Source organism: Trachemys scripta, chromosome 5 (genome assembly GCF_013100865.1).
Source record: "Trachemys scripta elegans isolate TJP31775 chromosome 5, CAS_Tse_1.0, whole genome shotgun sequence".
Taxonomy (NCBI): Eukaryota; Metazoa; Chordata; order Testudines; family Emydidae; genus Trachemys; species Trachemys scripta.
Window position 1 is genome coordinate 42,981,598 of NC_048302.1, and position 13,220 is coordinate 42,994,817.

Below are 13,220 nucleotides of genomic sequence, written 5' to 3' on the forward strand. Positions count from 1 at the left end.
TCACTTCTTCGGATGCATCCGAAGAAGTGAGGTTTTTACTCACGAAAGCTTATGCCCAAATAAATCTGTTTAGTCTTTAAGGTGCCACCAGACTCCTTGTTGTTTTTGTAGATACAGACTAACACGGCTACCCCCGATACTTGTCATCAGCACAGGTAACCATGATGGAGTCCCAGGATCGCAAAAGAGCTCCAGCATGGACAGAACGGGAGGTACAGGATCTGCTCGCCATATGGGGAGACAAATCAGTGCTAGCTGAACTCCATAGCAGTAAACGAAATGGCAAAATATTAGAAAAAGTATCAAAGGCCATTAAGGACAGAGGCCATAACAGGGACCCACAACAATGCCGCGTGAAAATTAAGGAGCTAAGGCAAGCCTACCACAAAGCCAGAGAGGCAAACGGAAGGTCCGGGGAAGAGCTGCAAACATGCCGCTTCTACGCGGAGCTGCATGCCATGCTGAGGGGTGCAGCCACCACTACCCCAACCGTGTGCTTTGACTCCATCAGTGGAGAATCACACAACAGGGAAGCGGGTTCGGGGTATGAGGAAGATGATAATGAAGACAGTGAAGAGAGCTCACAGCAAGGAAGTGGAGAAACTGGTTTCCCCAACAGCCAGGATATGTTTATCACCCTGGACCTGAAACCAGTAACCCCCAAACTCACCCAAGGCATGCTCTCAGACCCTGAGGGCACACAAGGGACCTCTGGTGAGTGTACCTTTGTAAATATTACACATGGTTTAAAAGCGAGCGTGTTTAATGATTAATTTGCCCTTGCAATCGTGGCCAGTACAGCTACTGGAAAAGTCTGTTAACGTGTATGGGGATGGAGTGGAAATCCTCCAGGGACATCTCCAGAAAGCTCTCCTTCACGTACTCCCAAAGCCTTTGCAAAAGGTTTCTGGGGAGGGCTGACTTATCCCGTCCGCCCTGGTAGGACAGTTTACCATGCCAGGCCAGTAGCACGTAGTCTGGAATCATTGCATAACAAAGCATGGCAGCGTATGGACCCGGTGTTTGCTGTCATGCAGACAACATCCATTCCTTATCTCTCTTTGTTATCCTCAGGAGTGTGATATCATTCACGGTCACCTGGTTGAAATGGGGTGATTTTATTAAGGGGAAATTCAGAGGTGCCCGTTCCTGCTCGGCTGAACTGAAATGTTCCCCGCTGTTAGCCACGAGAGGGGTGAAGTGATCATCCCAAAGAATTGGGGGGGGGGGGCGGCGGGTAGTTGGGTTTGTGCTGAATGTTAACCCGGAAACCACAGCCCCTCCTTTTACATTGCAAACCCATTTTAAATGGCCAATCCAACGGGTGCTTGGTATGGGAAATGAGGGCGCTGCTGTTTGAAACAATTCCAACATGTTATGAAGGTTAAAAAAGCCAAAAGACTGTGGCTTACCATGCCTACCTGCAAGCTGAATTCTGTTGCCTGGCACTGCATTAGTGATCTCTCACACCAAACTGGCAGGCCCTCAATATAAGAGATAAAATGCAACCTTGTAACGAAAGCACATATGCTGTGTAATGTGAACAGCAAAATTTAACGTGAAAGAGTGTACCCATTGTTCTCTAAAATGTGTCTTTTCTCCTCCCCCAGCTGCAAATATTTCTCCTTCGCAGAGACTAGTGAAGATTAGAAGGAGAAAACAGCGGACTCGGGATGATATGTTCTTGGAGCTCCAGATGTCCTCCCACGCTGACAGAGCACAGCAGAATGCGTGGAGGCAGTCAATGTCCAGGGCCGGCTCCAGGCACCAGCCCACGAAGCATGTGCTTGGGGCAGCACCTGGAGGGGGGTGGCGCGGCGCTCCGGCCATTGGGGAGAGTGGAGCCCCGGCCGGGCTGGCTGCCCTCCCCCCGGCGCTCCGGCCGCCAGTGGAGCTGCGAAGGGCTCGCCGCCCTTCCCCCCGGCACTCCGGCCGGTTGGGGAGAGCGGGCCCACGGCCGGGCTCGGCACCCTCTCCTGCCATGCTCCCCGCGGGGGGGTGGGGGTGGCGGGAGGCTTTTTTGCCTGGTGCGGCAAAAAAGCCAGAGCCAGCCCTGTCAATGTCAGAGTGCACAAAAGCACAATATGAATGAGAGGAGAGATGGTGAGCTGAATCGCGGGCTGAAGAGAGCAAGTAGCAGACTGAAGATGATAGGTGGCGTCAGCTTGCAGATAGAAGGCAAGAGTCAAGGCTCCGGCTGCTGGAGCATCAAACTGATATGCTCCAGCGTTTGGTTGAGCTGCAGGAAGGCAGCAAGAGCAGAGACCGCCGCTACAGCCCCTGTGTAACCAACAGCCATCCTCCCCAAGTTCCAAGTTCCATAACCTCCTCACCCAGACGCCCAAGAACGCAGTGGGGAGACCTCCGGCCACCCAGCCACTCCACCCCAGATGATTGCCCAAGCATCAGAAGGCTGGCCTTCAATAAGAGTTAAAGTTTTAAACTGCAGTGTGTCCTTTTCCTTCCCTCCTCCCCCATTCTTCCCGGGCTACCTTGGCAGTTATCCCCCTAGTTGTGGGATGAATTAATAAAGAATGCATGAATATGAAGTAACAATGACTTTATTGCCTCTGCAATTGGTGCTCGAAGGGGGGAGGGGAGGGTGGTTAGTTTACAGGGAAGTAGAGTGAACTGGGGGGAGGGGGGAAAGGGTTCATTAAAGAGAAACAAACATAAAAGGTTCACACCGTAGCCTGGCCAGTCACAAAACTGGTTTTCAAAGCTTCTCCGATGCGCACCGCGCCCTGCTGTACTCTTCTAACCACCCTGGTGTCTGGCTGTGCGTAATCAGCGGCCAGGCGATTTGCCTCAACCTCCCACCCCGCCATAAATGTCTCCCCCTTACTCTCACAGATATTGTGGAGCACACAGCAAGCAGCAAAAACAGTGGGGATATTGGTTTCGCTGAGGTCTATCCGAGTCAATAAACTGCCTTAGCACACTTGTAAACATCCAAATGCACATTCTACCACCATTTGGCACTTGCTCAGCCTATAGTTGAACAGCTCCTTACTACTGTCCAGGGTGCCTGTGTACGGCTTCATGAGCCATGGCATTGAGGGGTAGACTGGGGATGTTGAAATATCCCAAGGATAACTATAGGCATTTCAACATCCCCAACGGTTATTTTCTGGTCCGGGAAGAAAGTCCCTTCCTCCAGCTTTTGAAACAAACCAGAGTTCCTGAAGACGCGAGCATCATGTACCTTTCCCAGCCATCCCACGTTGGGGTTAGTGAAACGTCCCTTGTGATCCACCAGGGCTTGCAGCAGCATTGAAAAGTACCCCTTGCGGTTTATGTACTCGGTGGCTTGGTGCTCCAGTGTCAAGATAGGGATATGGGCCCCACCACAGTTTGGGAGTTGCAGCAAAGCCATCCACTATGACCTGCATGTTTCCCAGAGTCACTACCCTTGATATCAGCAAGTCTTTGATTGCGTTGACTACTTGGATCACAGCAGCCCCCACAGTAGATTTGCCCACTCCAAATTGATTCCCGACTGACCGGCGTTGCAAGCTTCCACAGCGATATCGCCACTCGCTTCTCAACTGTGAGGGCTGCTCTCATCTTGGTATTCTGGCGCTTCAGAGCAGGGGAAAGCAAGTCACAAAGTTCCATGAAAGTGCCCTTACGCATGCGAAAGTTTCGCAGCCACTGGGAATCGTCCCACACCTGCAACACAATGCGTTCCCACCAGTCTGGGCTTGTTTCCCAGGCCCAGAATCGGCGTTGCACAGCATGAACCTCCCCCAATAACACCATGATTTGCACATTGCTGAGGCCTGTACTTTGTGAGAGGTCTATGTCCATGTCAATTTCCTCGTCACTCTCGTCGCCGAGCTGCAATCGCCTCCTCGCCTGGTTTTGCTTTGGCATGTTCTGGCTCTGCATATACTCCAGGCAATGTGCGTGGTGTTCATAGTGATCATAATTGCCACGGTGATCTGAGCGTGCTCCATTATCCCAGTGCTATGGTGTCTGGGCTGAAAAAAGGTGCGAAACTATTGTCTGATGGAGGGCGGGAGGGGTGAGTGATGACATGGCTTACAGGGAATTAAAATCAACAAAAGGTGGCTGTGCATCAGGGAGAAACACAACTGTCACACAGAATGGCACCCCCAAAGATTGAACTCAAAACCCTGGGTTTAGCAGACCATTGATTTCACGGCGGGGGGGGGGAAGCAAATGAATACAGAACAAATCTGGTCCATCTATCTTTTACATCTTAGGCTGGCAGCAGACGGTGTAGCATGACTGATAGCCATCGGCATCTTCTGGGTGCTTGGCAGAAGATGCTGTATTACGATTGCTAGCCATCATCGTCAAGACAGCTCAATAGGACTGCCGGCAGGCCTGAGTCTCCAGGAGACAAAACAAGTCTGCCCAGGTGCCTCTGACCGAACTCACTGAGGAATACAATGATGATGGATACCAATCCTAATACACCATCTACTGCCAAAAGGCAAGGAGCTGCTGCTGTATAGCAATGCAGCCATATGTCTGCCAGCACCCAGATAGCTGATGATGGCTACGAGCTGATGGCTATGTAGCAATGCAGTACCACGTCTGCCGTCACCCAGATGACATATGGTGACGGTGAGCTGAGCTGAGCGGGCTCCATGCTTGCCATGGTATGTTGTCTGCACAAGTAACCCAGGTAAAAAGGCGCGAATCAATTGTCTGCCATTGCTCTGACGGAGGGGAAGGGGCCTGACGACATGTACCCAGAACCCCACACGACACTGTTTTTGCATCATCAGGTATTGGGATCTCAACCCAGAATTCCAATGGGCGGCGGAGACTGCGGGAACTGTGGGATAGCTACCCACAGTGCAACACTCCGGAAGTCGATGCTAGCCTCGGTACTGTGGACGCGGTCCGCTGACTTAATGCACTTAGAGCATTTTATGTGGGGACACACACAATCAACTGTATAAAACCAATTTCTATAAAACCGGCTTCTATAAATTCAACCTAATTTCATAGTGTAGACATACCCTTAAGTGCCAGACAGAATCAAGACCCAAGGATCTTTTATACAATTTCATGTCCTCTTTGACAAGTTGGGAGTTCCTCCAAGAACAAAAGGTAATTAGGATAACTTTGAAGGAGGTCTATCACCAGTGCTTAGCTATACAAATTAACATAAGGCAATTTGCTTGTTCCTCCACCATTCAGATTGTTATACATTTCAAAGAGAGATGAAACAGAGATATCCCGTGTTTACAATTCATTTAAATGCTAGGATGTTCTTTTGATCCCTGAATTATCAGAATACAGCATAGACAGGGACTGTTGATTACATTATCAACCCTACTCACTTTCGCCACACCCCACATTTACAGCAAACTGCTTGCAAAAATCTACCATCAAGATTTTTCTCTTCAAGAATCTTTTTAAGCAACAATTCATCTTTCACATAAAGTCTGCCCTTATCCTCTTCATGTAGGGCTTGCTCTAAAGGAACATTTTCCTGAACATTTTCCTGAACAGACTCTGGTTTCTCTTAAATCCATAATTACCTCTGGTACAACTGATAAATTCTCAAGTAGCATAAACTGGGAAGCACTTTCTGTCTGCTTCACAGACAAAGAACTGGAGAAAAACTTTTCCTCAGCAGGCATGCTGCTATCCTTAACAGACAAGCAGTTGGAGGCCTCCTTTCCTTTGTCCCAGCACCCATGACTTCAGACATATACTTGGAAAGTGAGACTGCTTCTTTAACAGGCAAGTTGCCACTCCCAACAGATAAACTGCTATGCTCCACAAGTAGTGTCTCATTACACTGAGCTATTTTAAGCACATCACTTTTACTTGTTTAGGCTTACTTTTCCAAGCTTTATTAGCCAACAATCTACCACCCATACAAAAAACTACCCTTTTCTTCCTCAATTAGGGCTTCAACCTGACCATCAACTTTAATCTGCTCTAGATAAACTTTTTTCTGACCTATGAGTTCTCTCTCTGATTTATCTAATTCCAGATTCACCTCTGAGAAACTAGAAAGACATTCAGAAACTTCATTTACCTGTAAACTGCTTTTCTGCACAGACAAACAGCTATTTTTCACCTTCCCCAGGTTACAGTCACCCACTCCCTGGCCATAGCAAAACTGGTTAAACACAGACAACTGCTCAGAGTAATACAACATACCAACATTGTTACAAACTGGACTTTCAAGATGATAGAGTTTCTGCTGTTCTTCCATTGCTTTTTTTATTTGGAGCTTAAGTTTGTCCACTTCTGTCTTAGCTTGTGGCTAAGAGAAGGGGGGCAGTCAGGGCTTCAGCTGGGTGCTGCCACGCAGCCCCGCCCCCTGCCGGGAGTGCTCTGTGCTGCTCTGGTCGGTTGGGAGGGAAGGACGCAGGCTGCCCTGCCGGGCTTGCTGCAAGGCGCTCCCGTCCTCTGCGCCACCGCCCCCTACAGATTGGGTGGAATGCTGCCTCCTACAAGCTGCCGCCCCAAGCACCAGCTTGCTCGGCTGGTGCCTGGAGCCAGCCCTGCTTGCAGCATTTCCATTTGCCTCTTGTAAGCTTCTTTGGCTCCCTCTTCAGCTTCTTTTTCTAGCTGCGCCAAGGCTTGCTTCTCTTGCATTCTAAGTTCTGCCACTCTTTGTTCATGTTCAAGACAGACATTCTCTTACAGATCAGTTATTTTTTGCTTTTCCAGCAACTGAAGATATGCCATTTCTCACTGCAAGCATTCTTGTTGGGTCTGCTTCCTTATCACTGGCAATTAACAGATTTTTTAGTTCCTGCTCTGGGGCCTCTCTTAAAAGACAACCCCCTGTGTGAGCACAATTCTTCCAGGCTTTTTCTGTCAGGATCTTGATCATGGGTCACTCACTGTAACAGATGTTTAACCCTTAAACTCTCCAATATCAAAATTAATTTTTGACAAGCATGTGGTTCTGATCCAAAACCCAATTAACCTGTGGTAATGTGTGTCCTGCTGACTAGGCCACTGTGACCAGGGTCCCAGAGAGGGCCAGCTGTGGTCACTCAATTAGGGTGAACTGCAAAGAATGGGACCAACAATCCCCAAAAAGCTGGTGGATATTCCAATATTTAGATTTACCAAGCCAGCATAAAACAGCTTCTTTATTATCTCACTTGTTACTCGGAAGTCCAAACAACACAGTTCCCTTAAAGTGATCCAGCCTCAGGCCTCCATTCAGGTACCTAAGTCAAATATGATTAAGATTCCTGAAAATCTTATTTCGTCATATAAAAGAAAAGGTTCTACCAATCCCCAAGGATCAGACACATTACCTCCCAGGTTATTGAATATTCCAGATCTTACCCAAACACACGCTACAGCCAATTCTTATTAACTAAACTAAAATTTATTATAAAACAAAAGAGAGAGTATGGTTAAAAGATTAATATACATACAGACATGAGTTTAATTCATTGAGGTTCAGATTCATAGCAGAGATGGTGAGCTTTGTAGTTGCAAAGAGTTCTTTCAGAATTCAGTTAATAGGTTATAGTCCAACGTCCAAATATCATATTCAGGGTGTACCAGCATAACTGAGACCTCAGTCTTGTGATTCAAACTTCCCCCTGATGAAGCCTAAGCGGATCTGAGCTGAAAGAATCAGGACCCAAGGATCTTTTATACAATTTCATGTCCTCTTTGACAAGTTGGGAGTTCCTCTGGGAACAAAAGGTAATTAGGATGACTTTGAAGGAGGTCCATCACCAGTACTTAGCTATACAAATTAACATAAGGCAATTTGCTTATTCCTCCATCATTCACAGATTATTTGCTATATATTTCAAAGAGATGAATACAGAGCTATCCCATGTTTACAATTCATTTAAATGCTAGGATTTTTTTTGGATCTCTGAATTATCAGATTTCAGAGTAGCAGCCGTGTTAGTCTGTATCCACAAAAAGAACAGGAGTACTTGTGGCACCTTAGAGACTAAAATTCATTTGGGCATAAGCTTTCGTGGGCTATGCATCCGAAGAAGTGGGCTGTAGCCCACGAAAGCTTATGCTCAAATAAATCTGTTAGTCTCTAAGGTGCCACAAGTACTCCTGAATTATCAGAATACAGCATAGACAGGGACTGTTGATTACATTGTCAACCCTAATCCTCATACATATGTAAATACACAAAAACACAAACATTATCTCCCCACGTCTTTTGAGGGTTATTTATTTTGCCGAATGTTTAACCCTTTCTAGCTATGTGTCACATCAACATATATATTTTTAGGTGCTCAGAGCTTTATTTTAACATAACTTAAATTAACGTATTTTATTGTCAGACAGTGCCCAGAGATCCAGGAATTTAAGAAGAAGAAGAAGAATTTTATTTCCAAATCACCTCCCTCAAAAATGCTCGGAGTGCTAAGCAACAATGTCTGATTCATTAATTAAACATCCTGACCTCAACAAAATTGCTGGCAAAGTGGGTAAACAAATAAAATAATAAAAGAGAAACAGCAGTAGTAATTTAAAAACACATGTGGGGAAAAAAATGTTTTTTTAAGGGTAGTTTTTAAGTAGGAGGGGTTAAATGAACCAAATTTCAGGAGGGAACAAATTCCACACCATTAGGCCCACCACAGCAAAAGCTTGATCACCTCCCAACTTCAGGCACAATAACAGAACCCCTAAACACCAAGCGGTATGTGAATGTACAAACCTATCAGGTGAAGGCTCAAGGAGGAGGTCTTGAATATAACCACCTCCAGCCCCATTCAGAGCTTTATAGACCAGGAACGCCAATTTAAACTGAACTTGTCACTTGACAGGCAGCCAACGTAAAGAATGCAGTGCAGGCTGAATATTATCACAATAGCTCAATCCCATGAGTAATTGTGCTGCTGCATTATAGCAAGCTGCAAGCAATGGATCAGCCTCATCAATAACCCAGCAAAGAGGGAATTACAATAATCAAGCCTCAAGATCACAAGGACAGGCATTGCCATTGCCAGGTTGGCGCGAGATAAATAAGGGCACAACCTACACAAATTGCATAGCTGTAAACCATATTTCCAAACCACGTCTGGCTTTCCATGGACACAGCATGGTCAAAAACAACACCAAGATTTTTAACCTGACAATCTCTGAATGAGGCTCTCAAATCAAAAGAGAGACAGAGGAGGAGCCACTCATCTCTGTCTTCTCAGGATTCAGGGCAAGATAGCTCTGATGCATCCAACTAGCAATATCATTCAAGCATTCCTCCATACCCGAGACTAAACTCGCAGGGTTCGTGAGACAAGTCCTACATAATGAAGTATTATCAGCATATTGATAGTGCTCTACCTCATGCTTCACCATGATCTCCCAAGTAGCTGCATATACACAGTAAACAACACTGGTAACAAAAATCAACCTCTGAGGAAAGTTATATTTCAAATCCAAACTTGTCCCACACATCTCTGTCCCCTATCTGGCTTCTTCAGCCAGGTGATCTCAAACCAGACCTACAAGACAGTTAATGCACATGCATATGAGAGAGGGAGCTGGCTACAGGACACACTTAATTCACCTCTTGACACAGACTCACACATTCACTATCTCAGCTAGTGTTTGATCCTGATAGTTTTGCTATTGACTTTAGTGGGAGCAGAATTGAGCCCCAAGTGAGGCAGAAACTGCAACTCAGAGTCAAATTTGGGTTATTCTTGGTTCTGGATATTCAACTTTAAAATAACTGAACAAAAGGAATTCTTTAAAAGCCAGTGATTTTCTTCCCCATTAACATCAATGGAATTTGAATTTATTCCATCTTGATTTTGACTATTTCCTACTTATTAATAACAAAATGAAAGGGCACCATGGAATAAGTTTTATCTTTTATTTGTTTTTGTAAAATGATATTATTTGTTAAATATTTTCTATTGTTTTTAATTAATGAGTTAATTCTCATGTTTTGAAAAATCTGTGATGTTTCTCTGAATTCAAATAATACAAAGAATATTACTTATTCTCTCCCATCATACATTAAGAATTATGCAGATTAGCATGAGCCATTTTCAGCTCTATATTTTCATCAACAGGTGGAGCTAACAATTCTGAATTCATTACATTACAGTATCAGTTAGAAAATGATATTGTCAAGCAAGTTAAAAAAAATCTTTAACTGAAAACTTTTAAGGGAAAGATATTTCACAGGTTAGCTGCAAAAATGTCGTGTAGAGGAGGGAAGTTATGATAAGATCAAACGAGGATGTGCTAAATCTGAAGTAAATTGAAGTCCAGTGCTTAGACAACTCTGTGATAGGCACTTTAGAAAGATCATAGATTACATGGATAGCATATACTAAGAGAATCTTTTCTCTTTATTAACGGAGTCTAAATGATGTGACATTTCCTAGATACTATCCCAGAAGTGATAGTTAATTTAACACAACACTAAGTACAAATAAGATCTAAACAGGAACGAAAGAGATTCCAGAAGTCTACAGTTCTTACACATAAGGTAAGTTGATAAAGGTTCTGTACGTTTTTGTATACACAAAGTTCTGTTCTAGAGTATAAATTGTGTTAAGACTAGAGAAATGGTAAAATTCTAGGGCTGAATTCTGCTCTGAGATATGCCCATGCAACTCCCTTTGACTTCTTACAATGTTACTAGACACTTTCCAAAGCACTGACAGAAAACTTCAGTATAAGGTACTTCAAATTTGATACTCCATTAGCCTCTAGTCTGCTTAAAAATTAATGTACCCTCTGTTTACATATCAAATGATAATGTATATACCAAAAAAAACATTAAATTCTAGTGATGTTTCATATATGAAAAAACAGCAGCCATTTACTTGCTGAGATTCTGTGTTCTGCACTCTTTATAAATGAAGTAAAATAATGTTTGAGAAAGAAAGCATGAATAACTACACTTACCGTATTTTGTGTGTCAAAATACTATCTCACCACTTACGGAGCCCAGAGGAACAAATTACTGATATTCCTTCCTTGGGGAAACCAGCTAGTAGATTTATACTCTCTTGTTCACAGACAATGGATCTTTGGGAGGGGGGGGGAGGGTTCTGTGGTTTTAGCAAGTAATGAGATTTAGCTAGCAGTGCTGAAAAATATAGAGGGGCAAATCCTCAGCCTGAGCAACTAAGCTTATCTCCATTGATATTCAATTAATGTCAATGGAGCTATTACACCAGCTGAGGATCTAGAAAGTGAGACAAAAGTGGAAAATCACAACTGGCCATACTTCAGAATCATAGTCACATACCAGCTATTCTTTTTAGTGGATATTGGATTCATAGGCAACAAGACTGACTAAAATCTGTTCCTCAATTGTAATATCCTATACAATTGTCCTGGCAAAGATTAAGGGCCCAAACTGCAGCCTTTATTCATGCAGGTAAGCCTTACTCTCATGAGAATTATCCTATTTACTTCAATGGGGCAACTTGCATAAGTAAGTGTTGAAGGATCAGGCTCTGAGAAAGTAGTCTCCTCCTCCACCATCACATCCTTGAAAATCCAACTATTTGAACTTCTCCAGGGGGGGTGTTATAAATATAAATCCAGGATCCCTCTGCTCAGGAACTAAGCCAATATTTAAATAATTTTTCATCTATTTTATGCATATTATGGGTTGGATTCTAGCTGGATCAACTGGCTTAATGATAACAGAACCATATCAAGAGGAACAAACACCCTCTGCTCTGGTCGAGTTTCATTCACTTGGGTCCTGGAGGAGCTATGACAGCTGCACTAATAGACCCACACCCCTCATGCTTGAAAAGTGCAAGTGGGAATGCATGCGCACTCTGGGACCATTCTTGGTAAAAAAAATTTAAAACCTGCTGACAGGACAGGCTGCCAACTTCCTTCAAATGAGCAGCTGTCAAACCTCTGCTTAGGGAATCATCTCTTGATGTGAGCAATCTTGACACTTACCATGCTGCCTCTAGCTTCCCATTTTGGGGGAAGGTGATTGAGAAGGCTGTAGCAATCTGTCTTTCAGGCTGGGCATAGCTGAGAGATTGCACTGGTTTCAATATCTCCTTCTGGGGGTGGAGAGCTGGTTATACAAGCAGTCAGGAGCTTTCAATAGTGTTGATCATGAACAATATCCTAGCAGTGTAAACACAATCTTGCTTCAGCTGTTCTTTCTTTTCTGAGAAGGTGTGTTGGGCAGTTATTCATACACCCAAGAGTCCTCTGATGTAGGGTGTACCAGGGCTCCATTATGTCACTCTCTCATTAACTGTATAGTACACAGGGATAGCTAAGGAATATAGAGTTGGTTTGGACTGACATGTTGATGTTCAGTCCTTGAAATAGTTCCTCTGCTTTTCCAGTGTTTTTCTGAGACAAGGTCTCAGATGAAAGTGAGCCAGCTGAGGTTTCTTCCAAATATAACAGAGGTGATGTTGGGAGCTAGTGGGAAACATCTACAGTTCCAGATAGAATATACACCAACATTCAAAGAAGTTCAGTCTGAACCCCCGGCTGCTCATATACTCTTAGGTAGGAACTGTGGACATCAGCATCTTTTCCCCATCTGCCTTTTGTCAGGTTTCAACCATTTCTTTCTGATGCAGAGGTCAGCACAACTATCCCTGAGTTTGTAACCTCCGTGTTGGATTAATTCAACATGAGGCTGCCTCTGAAGGCCACTCAAGAACTTCAGTTAGTGCAGAGTGGGGTAGATTGATTTCTAGTGGTGCTAGGTGTTCGCCATGGAGTTCCTTATGGCTCAGTTCTCAATTATCTCTCTCATCTTTTGTAATCACCTACGTTAAGCAGTTTGAGGAAATTTTCAGTTCCCATGATCCCGCAGGACATCTCTCTCTTTTTCCTCAGATGCAGGCAGCACCATCTTCCAGCTTTCCCTCTGTCTAATGAAAGACAGGTGGTTGAAGATGAATCTAGAGAAGACAAGGGGGATGTCTGTAGGAAGAGGGAAACATTTTGAAATTATAGCAACCACCATCGTATCATCCTCCATCAAAGTTGTCTGCTCTGAGACTGTCAAGTTAGTCATCAGCCTTAGGGTCCCCCCATGCACTCATCACTGGTGTGGGATGCTCAAATAGCAATGGCCTTAGATAACTAGTTAAGAGAATGTGCCACATCTTATCAGACAGACAGACCTGGTGACAACGATCCATGCACCTTTGTGATCTCCAGGCTTCTTTACTGCAACCCACTGTATGTCGGAATGAGCATTCCAACATTTATGCTGGGTTTGACAAGACAGACAGACACAAAGGGAAAGAAGAGAGAGG

General features: G+C 44.4%; 1 long non-coding RNA gene across 1 annotated transcript in view; it reads right to left on the minus strand.

Moving 5' to 3' along the window:
• The window catches only part of LOC117878599, a 144,054-nt gene extending 131,177 nt beyond the window's left edge, over positions 1-12,877 (minus strand). The window contains exon 1 of the long non-coding RNA XR_004646021.1: positions 11,887-12,877. This is a non-coding gene — a long non-coding RNA (uncharacterized LOC117878599). The remainder of the gene's footprint in view (positions 1-11,886) is intronic.
• Between the last annotated feature and the right edge of the window lie 343 nt (positions 12,878-13,220).